At 38.1% G+C, this 12,762-nt stretch overlaps 1 pseudogene; it reads right to left on the reverse strand.

Moving 5' to 3' along the window:
- Positions 1-2,494: 2,494 nt before the first annotated feature.
- Positions 2,495-2,824, reverse strand: LOC145111401 (putative mitochondrial protein AtMg00820 pseudogene; annotated as a pseudogene).
- Between the last annotated feature and the right edge of the window lie 9,938 nt (positions 2,825-12,762).

Below are 12,762 nucleotides of genomic sequence, written 5' to 3' on the forward strand. Positions count from 1 at the left end.
CCTATGAGCTTCTTTTGGTACCCCATTTGATAAAGGGTAGAGAACACATCGTTTGTGCGGGGGGAGTAGAACTTTGACGATGGAAGAACTCTGAGATTGATTGTATTTAAAAACTTTTCCTTTGTTAACACCACCAGAGAATCATCCACAAGATTCAGATCAACTTCTTGCAGATTGTGGCTAGGTCGAAATGCTGAGAAGGCACACTTGAACAACATAGACAGAGGAACAACCTCTGTGAAGGAATCAAAAGCACGAAACAGTGGATGAGACGGGAGGAACTTGATCATTAACTTGATAGCTTGATTGTATGATGGATGATCTTCAAAGATTGCTCTGAAACTTCTTGAAACAATCGATGGTGTTTGATCCTTGATGGTGGATTCAGTACCAGTGAGACGGCCTGAAGCGGATGCTTTTGACTGTTTCTTTGATATTCCATATTTCACCATTGTTGCACAGAAAAAGGTTTGAGAACTTGCAGAAAATGGTTTAGAAAGAGGATGAAGAAGATGAAGTTCGTCGAGAGAGAGTTCAGATAGCGTAAAAGCTATCTTGGAAAGAATTGGGGGTTTTATACCTCCGGATTTCAAAAATTATTGTTATCACTTTAATTACAGTTGTTAAAGTTAAAAACCCGTGGGTTTTTACCATTATCAGCAAAAATTAAAATAAATCGAAATTAAATTGTTTCCAGGAAAAGAGGAGCATTAAATGCGTTTTGCTGTACCATGATCACACGCCGACTGATCGTGGGGTGGGGGTGGTTTATCCGTTGTAAAAAGTGGGGAAGTGGAAACGGATTAGACTTTAAATGGATGAGTGACATGACTGGTTGAGGAAAAAGATTTCTTAAAAGATTTTGTTTATGGAAAATGATTCACTTGTTTTTTTATCCGAAAAAGGAACCTGACTGAGGAAAGTGATTTGAAAAAAAGGGTTGAAAAATCATGTGCGAAAAAACTAATGTTTGAAGAATGTTTTTTTTATATTAAAGTCCATTAAGTAGCATACAATATCATTTAAAGCTTTTATGAAGTTATGACTGGAGGTTCATTCAGTGCAACTGCGGTAGAAAGCAAAGTGATTGTGGTAGCTGTAAACAAACTTGATCATGAAGGTTAGAAATAAAAGACCCAATGAATATATTGATCATATGTGATTGCATTATACAAGGTATACTGAAAAGAATATGAAGGATATATTATTCTAGAACCACAGTGAAGAAAGTGCTTCAAGAGTTTTTTTGAGAAGAAAAGAAGCAATCCCTTCACCCTTGGAGACCAGACGTGGTCTGTGGTACTTATTAATTCAAAAAGAATTGCGGGTCTGTGTTCATCATTCCCAGCATTTCCAAAAATCCATTTAGCTTTGTAGCATCGAGTGCCTTAATAAAAACATCAACTATTTCTTCGTGAGTGGGCACAAAAATGAGTTCGATGTTACCTTTGAGGATATGGTCTTTGATGAAGTGGCTCCGTAGTTCAATGTGCTTCGTCTTCGAGTGATGAATAGGATTATGAGAAATCGCTACTGCACTCTCTGAATCACAGTAAATGGGCATCTGTAACATCCTCTAACCGTAGTCCATAAGTTGAGTCTTCATCCAAAGGACTTGGGAACAACAGCTGGCTACAACCACATATTGCACCTCTGCGGTAAACAAAGAAACACTGTTTTGTTTCCTTGAAGACCAACTAACTAATCTTCCTCCTAAGAACTGAGATCCACCTGAAGTGCTTTTACGATCTAATATGCACCCATCACGATCTGCATATGTGAACGCTTGAAGATTGAAGTCATTGCCCGCAGGGTACCAGAGGCCTAATGCTTTACTTCCCTTTAGATATCTGAGAATTTTCTTGACTGCGGTCAAGTGAGATACTTCAGGGTCAGCTTGGTACCAAGCACATAAACCTGTTGCGAATACAATACCCGGTCGGCTGGCAGTGATGTACATCAACTATCAAATCATTCCTCGGTAGGTTTTATGGTCAACTGACTCTCCGGTAGGGTCAGATGAGATCTTGTACCCAAAGGCCATCGGGACCTTGGCTGAGGAGCAATTTTCCATTGAAAAGTTCTTTAGCAACTCAGTGGTATACTTTTCTTGATGAATGAATATCCCTTGAGGGACTTGTTTAACCTGAAGTCCTAGAAAAAAGTTGATCTCTCTATTCATGCTCATTTGAAATTTGATTGTCATGAGCCTTGCAAAATCATTCACCATACCCTGATCTGTTGATCCAAAAAAGATATTATCCACATATATTTGAACAAGCATCAAGTGATTATCATTTGATCGTCTGAATAACGTGGGATCAATCACACCTCTTTTGTATCTCGACGTGACAAGAAACTCAGAGAGAGTCTCACACCACGCCCTCAGTTCCAGCTTAAGACCGTATACTGCTTTCTCCAGGTTGTAACAGTGGTTTGGAAATTCTAGACTTTCAAAGCCTGGAGGTTGTTAGAGATAGACTTCCTCTTTCAGTTATCCATTCAGAAAGGCACTTTTTACATCCATTTGATGCACTTTGATGTTTTTGTGTGCAACATGCGTTAAGAAAATGCATATTGCTTCCATCCTGGCTACGGGGGCATATGTTTCATCGTAGTCAATGCCTTCAAGTTGACTGCACCCCTTAGCAACTAACCGGGCTTTGTTTCTCTCCACCGCACCGGATTCATCTAGCTTGTTTCTATATACCCATCTTGTACCGACGATTGTCTGACCTTTTGGCTTCGGTACCAATTTCCACACTTTATTTCTTTCAAACTCAGCAAGTTCCTCTTGCATAGCAACAATCCAATCAGGCTCCATGAGTGCTTCTTTTGTAGTTATGGGCTCGACCTAAGACATGAATGCTGCATAGTGACAATGGTTATTTAAATCACTAGAGGATCAAGTTTGGATACCTGAGGATTGGTTGCTGATGATTTGACCCGGTGGGTGATCCTTCGTCCAAATGTGAAAATGAGTTTGTTAATGATCTGCAGTTGTGGTTGAGGGAATATCTTCAACGTCAGAGGACTCTGCCGTTGGAGAAGGTAGTTCCCCCTCGACTTGGGATCAGCCCGCAGATGTATCTTGGACTGTAGGAATTTGATCTGCAGCTGTTGAAGGAGGTTCCCCCTGAATTGAGTATGAGAGTTCCCCCTGAACCGAAGACCGTTCTCCTTGAGCCAGTGACATCGGTTCCCACTGGACTGATGAGTGAGTGATAAACCTTGAATCTGATCTTGTGTTAGTGTTCTCAACTTCTTTATCCTCAGAGTTTTCAGAATCATTTGAATGGATAGTGACTCTGCGGGTAGAAACCGGAGCTGCATCTTCTAGTACTGGAACCTTGATGGTTGTCACTTCCAACGGTGTTGAACTTTCCCCCTTAACCGGAAAGGTGGAAGTATTGAGTGACAAGTCTTTAGAAAAGGTCGGGCCAGATACCTCAACATGTTGTTGTTGGGCTACCGGAGACACCGGGATTTCAGAGAGATGAGTTGTCTCTGCGCGGTCAAAAAGATCATCATAGTTGATATCAACTATGTTCAACGGACCCGAAGAGGCTGGGATATCACTTTCCAGGATATATTTCGTTTCAGTTGAAGCAGCAGTGTTGCGGACGTAATAGTCATCAAATTTTACATCAAAGCTTTCGACTATCAGTCTTATACGTCTTATGAGAACCATGTAGGCCACTTTGTTGGTTGAGTAGCCAAGAAAAATGCCTTCATCTGATTTCGGTGCAAATTTGTTAAGTTGATCCTTGTTGTTGATCACAAAACATCTGCAACCAAAAATATGGAAGAATCGAACATTGGGTTTGCTGTTTTTGAGACCCTCATAAGGAGTCTTGTTAAGACGTTTGCAAATGATACTTCGGTTTTGAACAAAGCATGCAGTTTCCACTGCTTCTGCCCAGAAGTAAAGAGGAAGATTGGCAAAATTCAACATCGATCTAGCTGATTCGACCAATGTGCGATTTCTTCGCTCTACTACCCTATTTTGTTATGGTGTGTAGGGTGCCAAAAAGTTGTGACTGATGCCCTTGAAAACTAAAAACCTATTCAAGAGTTAATTAGTGAATTCAGTCCCATTGTCACTTCTTATCCTCCTGACTGGTAGTTTGATCTGGATCTCTATTTATTTTATAATATTGATCATGATCTGCGGTGTGTCGGATTTGATTCTCAAAAAGAAGACCCAAGTGAAGCGAGTAAAGTCATCAACTATAACCAGAATATATTTCTTGTGATGAAGACTGGCTATGGTAGATGGACCGCAGAGATCAATGTGAAGTAGCTCTAAAGGTTCAACAATTGAAGAATCGACAATCAGAGGATAACTTCCCTTTGTTTGTTTTCCACACTCACAGGTTGGGCACAACATATCGTTACTGTATTTCAAGATAGGGAGGCCACATACTAGTTCTTCGCTGACCAGTTTGTTGATATATCTGAAGTTGAGATGAGCAAGTTTGCGGTGCCATAACTAACTTACCTCAGATACTGCCTTTGATAGAAAACACAACTGTGGTTTGCCAATGATCAATGAGACATCCAAGGGATACATTGTCCCTTCGGCACTGGATTTGATCAATCAGGTGTTTCTGTCATTTGTCATTATGTTGCAATATTCACTATCAAATTCAACCCGATGACCAACCTTGCATAATTGACCCACGCTGATCAAGTTATGCTTGAGGCCCTCTACGTAAGCCACTCTTTAAATTGAGGAACTTCCCGTGGTCAGTACACCATCACCCCTGATGATTCCATTTGCATTGTTTCCAAAAGTGACGTGTCCACCATTATAGATTGACCTGAAGTCGCGAAGGTATTCTAACATTCCGGTCATGTGCAAGGCGCATGCACTATCAATTAACCACTCCTCTTCTTGTTCCTCCTTGCACATGTACTGCAAATTAATGGTTTAGTTTGGGCACCCAAACAAGTTTGGAGCCCATGGCCACATGAGAACTTTTCTTAATGGATGCATGCACGCGGGACTTAGGAACAGATTGCTTTTCAGTTTTTTAACCTAGTCCAGGGTGTTTCACAACTTTTGGGGGCTTGTGAGGTTGGGTTGGACGTGATGTTTTTAGCGGATAAAATCCAAAGGAGAGATTTTTCTCGTTTATCCAGACACCGTATTTTGTCATCAGTCCGGAGGATGTGGTTCAAGACTTGTGACCGGTCCTTGGGTGAAATTTGGCTGTAGTGCTCTTGGGTCATGAAAAAGTTTTGTCACGTGGACTAGTCTTAGGTTTTGACCTGATGACTGACTGATGTGATTTTGAACATTCAGGAGTTGGCAGAACACCCTTCCACTTTGGATCATTTAAGGAATATTGTTGAAATGATGTGACTTTCTTTTGAAATTTTGCAGGAGTGTTTGAAAAAGATTTTGTCACAGTACATTCCTTATTGCTTGATCCCCTGACTGCAATATTATTTGAAAGATTTTTGGCAGTAATGGGGTTTTTCGAAATTCTTTTGATTTGAAAGCTTGGTTTGTTTGAAAGTTTTTTTTTTGAGATCAGTTTCCTGCTTTTTACGTCGGGATCTGAGCTCCTATTTGAAAGCCACTTTTGCTTGATTCTTTGGAGAAATGAAATCAGAGACATTTAACTGTGGTTTCTTGAAAATCTCTGAATGAGTTGAAAAACGGGGACTTGAGTCATCAGAATTAGAAAGTTCGGGACTCTGATAACATTGTCCAAATTCAAAATTTTCAAATTGGCAATTCATGAAGAATGGGCTGAAGAATCGTTGTGCTTTTGACCGGGGTCTGCGATACAGGTGACTGGACTACCGCAGAGTATGTCAAAGATGGCCTTTTGTTGGGACATTTTATGGAAGGAAAGGATGGATAATTTACAACTAGTTCTGGTCCTTCCACAATGATTTCTTCATCTACATCTGAAGTGGACTGAGAATCAGGAAAAATTGTGCCAATGATGGGTAACTGATCATTTGGATTACCTTAGGATTTAGGAAGAATTTACTCAATGACACAGTTGTTACTTAGTTTGTGAAGTCTACTGAAGTGACATTTTATGTTTTCGGGAAATGTTTTATCATTGACTGGGAAATGAAACTCACGATCTGGTGGGACATAGGGACGATCAGCATTAAATCGGGGAGTAGAGTTCTCATCTGTGGAGTACCCATTGGACCATCCCCAGTTATAGATGTTATCTACGGTCCCATTTTTGACTAAGTTTTCAATTGCTTCAGATTTATTAAAGAGCTTTCTATTAATTGAATAAAACGTACAATCTCTCTCCGATCAAGATCCCGTTGATTTAAAGAAATATCTAACTGAGTTTCATTCAACATCCTAGCATCCTTTTCTAGTAACAAATCCTTTTCTAACATAGCAACCTTAAGTCTTTTATCCTCAAGTCTTCCTCTCACGTGGTATAGCTCTTGGGATGCTATATTCTTTTCATCTAGTGCTTTGTTGTAGTCTGAAAGGACATCATCACATGTGTCATTAAGTCTTTCTAAGTATGGTTCACAATCATGCATGCTGTAATTATTAGAATGGGTCACGATTTTTACCTGTTCGACGATGCTGAGAGTGCCATCTTTGGCCATGTAACAGTAATTCCTATGCAAATTCGTTGATCCATCCTCTTTAGTAGTTGCAACCATACAGATCTTCCATTTTCTATTGTTGTTGTCAAACTCTTCATCCTCATCTATGGATGACCACACTTGATGATCCCTCTTCACTTGAGAAACATAAGCTCTTGCCTTTTCTTTCTCCTCCATCTCTTGGGCCATTCTAAGGTAGAATGACTTGTACTTAATTACATTTGCTTTGCAATCTTTGGTAAAGTGATTCTCTTTATGACACTTATGGCAGATAATGAATTCATTTTTATCTTCAGTTGAGGTACCAGAGTCTGATGGTTTGTTGGACTGCGGTGCCTCTTTGGTATGATGTGCATTTTGTGGCTGGGTTGGATGGTGAGGGTTTCTGGGATATGCTGAGTGGTTATTATTTGGATTGAAGGTGTGGTTAAAAGGTGGTTTGGTAAACTGTTGATTTTTACGAAATGATGGTGGTGGCAGTCTGTTGAACTGTTGGCTGAGCAAGGCGATGACATTTTGAAATTCTTCTTCGTCTTCGATTTCAGCATCAGCCTCATATGACTGCGGTGGGTTGTCATATGAAAGTGGGTAGGATGACTCCGTGTGATATGAATATTGTGGAGTTTTGACTTGTGGAGTTTGAGCCATCAGGGCGAGTGGTCCACCCAGGTCTGCACAATCCTTTAGCACAGTTGATTCTTGTGCTTGAAGTTCTCCATATAACTTGAACAAGGACAATGTATGAATCTTTCTATCCCCTTGTAAAATCATCTTCACGGTAGACCAATGTCTCTCCAAACCGTTCAAAAATTGCAGGGTTGTTTCATGATTACTACGAACTGTACCAGCATTTGATAACTTCGTGATGATGATATTGAATCGTTTGAACGAATCGTCAAGAATTTCACCGCGAAGAGCTTTAAATTTGCTAAACTCATTAAGAGTTGTGGTGAGTTTCTTATCCTGAGCTTGTTCTAACCCTTGATAAAGATTTTTGAGCACATCCCAGATCTGCTTGGCAGACTTGCAGTTGATAATTGTGACAACCCAAAATTTAGGGTTGAATCTGTAAACGGTTAGATCACCGCGAACCTTTTGTATACTGACCGATTGAATTTTAATGCATATTTTAGAAGAATTGTAACGTCTTCCCAAATAAAATAAGATATGAAATGGTATCGTATCTCAAATTATGGAAAATGTTGAACGAAACGTAAAGCACAAACTGTAACTCTGGTTAACGACTGAAAAACTGAAATTTTGTATCAAGTGCCTATAGTTGTTTTGATTATGATGGCATGTGCGGAATTAGAAAGATCTAGTGAATCATCATACAAATTCAAGAACACAAGGAGTAAATAAATCTTTGTAAGCTCATATTAGATCTAGAAAGAATATACAAATGGGTTTGTACAAAGTTTCTCCCTCTAGTCTAACACTCCAAAATGGTTCCTTACATAATGGGAGTCACTCACTTCCTATTTATAGGAAAGACTCAACCCATTTACACATACAAAGGGGAAAGCCTAAAACACTACATCCAAGAGTGACTTTGCACCCTAACATTCTCCCCCTCAAAGTTAGGATTGGATGTCCCAGCTTCAGTCTCCAACGAGCTAGCGCAATCAAGACCAAACTCCCCCTCGAAGTAACACTGGTCTTCAAAATCCGCAAATGAATATCCGAGAAACCCGCTTCGAATACCCATCATTCTCCCCCTTTTTATAATCAAAAAATGATTATAAAACCCATTAAGGGTGAGAAGCGCTCGAGGAATGAACAATACAATACTCCCCCTTGATGTGTACCAAAAATGAATCACCAAAAATCTTGCACGGAAAAACAATCACGAAAAAGCCACAAAAAATTTCCAATTTATGAAAAATTTTGACTTTTTGGGTGAAAGTTGCAAGATTTTTCAAAAACCGGGTAAAAATCGTCACTTTCTGAAACTTGCAGGGACCCATTGCGCCTAAAACAGCTAAAATATGCAAAACTCTCCCCCTTTTCCAAAGCTGGGTAGAAAGCGTCAATTTGCACAAAACTGCAGGGGCTTGAAATGCATTTTCTTCAATTTCAGCAAAAACAGTGCTTTTTCGAATTTGGGTATGAACCGCCAAACATTCGAAGCCTCAGGGACTATTTTTGAAAATTATGCCATTTGTGTTCCAAACATACGAAGAGTTATCCCAAACATTCGAATTTTCAGAATATTTTCGAATTTGGGTGAAAAGTGTCAAACATTCGAAACTTCAATTAATTCATGAGGTTGCCAAATATTCGAAAGTTCAGGGGCTGAATTCGAAAATTCTGCTTTTTGATCAAAACATTCGAAATTTGGATTATTCATACGAAGTCTTTTTCCATTTGTCAACCATTCGAAACTTGAGGGACTACATTCGAAAATTTTGCTTTTCCATTCCAAACATACGAAATTTTGCAACGCTTCGTACGAAAGCATCTCCTCTTCATACGAAAATTTTCCCAAACACACGAATTCAAAGGCATTCGAAGCCTCTTAATGAACAGTAACCTCTTAATCATCCAACCTCTGAATCGAATTTTCGTTCTTACAGTTCTTCCAAAATCATTAACAACAAACTCAATCTTCTCGATTTCAACTATAAACCACGGCTTCGCTTTTTGAAAAAAAAAACCGTCGATATCAAAATCAACAATCCGTGACCATCGAATTTTCAACATCCAAACACAGTTCTTCGTTCCTTACAGTTCTTCCCAAACTATTACTTTTGAATCACATCCCCGGATCTATTACTTTGCCAGGACATTCGAACAATCCCAAAATCAAATTTTCACAGTTCATCGTTTTGTTCGTTCCTTGACAATCGATCACAAAAGCAAATTTCCATCAAAATCATTCTTCCCTGTAGACGCGAACGAACACACATACAACATACAGGCACGAAATCGACTCCAACTCATAGTTTACACACAGATTCGAATCAATCCCTTAATTCCAAAATTGAAGATTATTTCGACCATAAGCACTTAATACGATTCCAAAAATCCATTACAGTCGAAACCTTCTTCTATTGTTCGCTTCATTTTCTAGTTCCAAAACAGAATCATTGATTCCAAACGTTCTTTGACTTTCGTTCCTTTCACAAGTAGCTAACTCAATCTTCGCATATAATCGTTACCCACCTGTTCATCCATTCAAACCATCGATTCCTCTCATTTGATCCTTGAAATCGATAGCTTCAAAATATTCGAAATCGTTCAGACTTCAATTCCAAAAACCTTCGAAAACATCAACCCACAAAACTGATTTCATCATAACATCAGTTCCGTTACTGAATCATACAAACCTATCGACATCGTAGCTTCCGTCATCAAGAACAAGATCCATCCAACTTCAAAATTAAATCCCAAATTGAGCCTGATTTCGACTTTCACAGCCTCTAAACAACTTGTAATAACCAATTTCAACTTTCAATTCACTGAATCAACCAATAGAAATCGAATTTGACATTTTCTGGGTTTGACTTTTCGAAATCAAAGATCACTAAACATGAAATACCTGATTCTAATGTCCGATTTTAGATCAAAACCGTGATAAATCAACTGTTTTTCACATGTTCGTCACAAATATTTCAACGTTTTTGATCAGTTTTATCAAAATCAAAAACAGTGATCGACAATCACTTGATCATCATCGGTTTGTTAATATACGAATCCATACACAACCGATTCACAATTATTGATTAACACAAGCTTCTAATCGATTTTTCAGTAAGATGATAGCGAAATCAAACTTCAAGAACAATGGATTAAGAACAAGATATGCGAGTGACAGTGAAGAGAAAAAAAAATGAGACCGGCGACGAATTGAACGAATCAAGCACTTCAATTGACTTTGGGCTTATTAATTCAAAGATGAACAGTAACATATCATTAGATTTTGGGCTTACGAATCGGATTACATGATTAAAGAATAAAAATGATTTTGATTATGGTTTGGGCTTGGGCTTGGGCTTGATCTAAAAAAAATAGATTGGATCTACAATTGGGCATGAAACGAAGTCGATCCAATCGAGTCAAATCGATCAAAAATTGAAAAACACAAAATACGAATCAAAATCATGGACGTTTTGGAATCCATTTGAGAATTTGAGATACCTTTTTGACGAACTGAGTTCCATTTTCAACGAACAAATCAAATTTAGAAGATCTTGGTTCTTTTGTTGGAATGAGAAAATCTCCAATTTGAACATTGTACCACCCATTATGCGAGATGTACAACTCGTTCTTTGTGTTCTTCGTGTTCTTCATCGATCCAAGAACATCTTCAAAAGAACCATCAACACTTTTGGGTTTTGACTTCAAATTCAATGCAACCTTTGGAGATTGTTGCTTTGGAACCCAAATTTGCTTCACGGATTTCGACTTCACAACATTTGACGATTTTTGTGAGTAAACCCGCTTGTTTTTCTGATTAATCTTCTTCTTCTTTTTCTTTCTCATCTTTTTGCATCTTGAAGACTTGATCTCATGAACAAACCCACTTTCCACAACATCAACTTTATGAGTTTGAATCAAATCTTTTGGAGTTTGATACTTGTGAATTTCTTGGATCACCGGCTTCCGATAAGGAATCATTCCTTCAAACGAATCACAAGAACACAAAATATCATCGGTTTGAACTCCAATCGAGCAAAAAACTTTTTCATCTTGAAAATCAACTTGAACGCCTTTTTCTTGAACATCAAGATCATCATCAAGAACACCTTCCCGAGCTTCACGACAATCTGCATAATATTCAAGTTTATTGCTTCCATATTTGCATTCAGCACGAGAAATTCCTTTTATGACTTCTCCATCTCTTCTATTTCTTCGTCTCTTTTGATATGTTGTAACCAAACGATCAAACAAATCTTTGGTTTGAAAAATTGGACAACTAATTAATTCTCCAACTTCGTTCTTTTCTCCATTTACAACGATATCACATTCACTTTTCAATCCAACAGTCAAACTATAAAGAAGATATTCAAAAGTGCATTCACCTTGAACATCCTTACTATGTATCATCCATTTCTCCATAATTGCTTCTATTCTTTTGAATCAAATGATATGAACTTGGGTTTTATAGAGAGAGAAAGTGATTTTGAATGAGTTTTCTACAGAGATAAAGCAAAAATCACTTGAATTCTAGTGAAGAAATCGAATTATGAGTAGAATCAAAGATCAATTCGATTTCTAGAATCCAAACTCTCCAAATCACGAAGATTAATGATCAAAAAATGAATCACCAAATCAAGATAGTCATCAAGGATCAATTCTTGATCAAATCAAGAACACCCGCTCTGATACCAATTGATGAATCAAAGAATCGAGTATTGAATTAATCAGAGTATGAATTCAGAGTATGAATTAAGATCTAGACAAGTTTTTCACGATCAAAAAGTGCGGAAACTTTTGAACCAAAAATTTGATTCAAAAACTTTTTGAATGAATGAAAATCAGATCACATATGTGATTCCTGCTCTGATACCAATTGTAGTTGTTTTGATTATGATGGCATGTGCAGAATTAGAAAGATCTAGTGAATCATCATACAAATTCAAGAACACAAGGAGTAAATAAATCTTTGTAAGCTCATATTAGATCTAGAAAGAATATACAAATGGGTTTGTACAAAGTTTCTCCCTCTAGTCTAACACTCCAAAATGGTTCCTTACATAATGGGAGTCACTCACTTCCTATTTATAGGAAAGACTCAACCGATTTACACATACAAAGGGGAAAGCCTAAAACACTACATCCAAGAGTGACTTTGCACCCTAACAGTGCCTGTGAACAAAGAAAATATTCTAGGCTCGTAGTACATGTTTCCCTGATCGCGGATATATAAAGAACGTCTAAAACGGGGTTCATATGCAAAAGATATGACCGTTTTAAGAAACCAAACCGATATAACACTGACATTATCTGATTTCATAAACCGTATCGATCCTTTGAGGCACTTGCACACCTTAGATATAAATTCTGAGAGCGTTTTTAGACTCAGACTACAGTCTAATATTTTATTTACTTCTCAGAATATTTTTAATAAAAATATTTATAAAAGTCAGAAAAATCAAACGTTTCAAACCAATTAGACGCGAAACTTCGAACGATGTTTCACGGTGATTCGTATAT

The sequence above is a fragment of the Lactuca virosa genome, chromosome 5 (genome assembly GCF_052849685.1).
Source record: "Lactuca virosa cultivar CGN04683 chromosome 5, Lactuca_virosa_CGN04683_v6, whole genome shotgun sequence".
Lineage (NCBI taxonomy): Eukaryota > Viridiplantae > Streptophyta > Magnoliopsida > Asterales > Asteraceae > Lactuca > Lactuca virosa.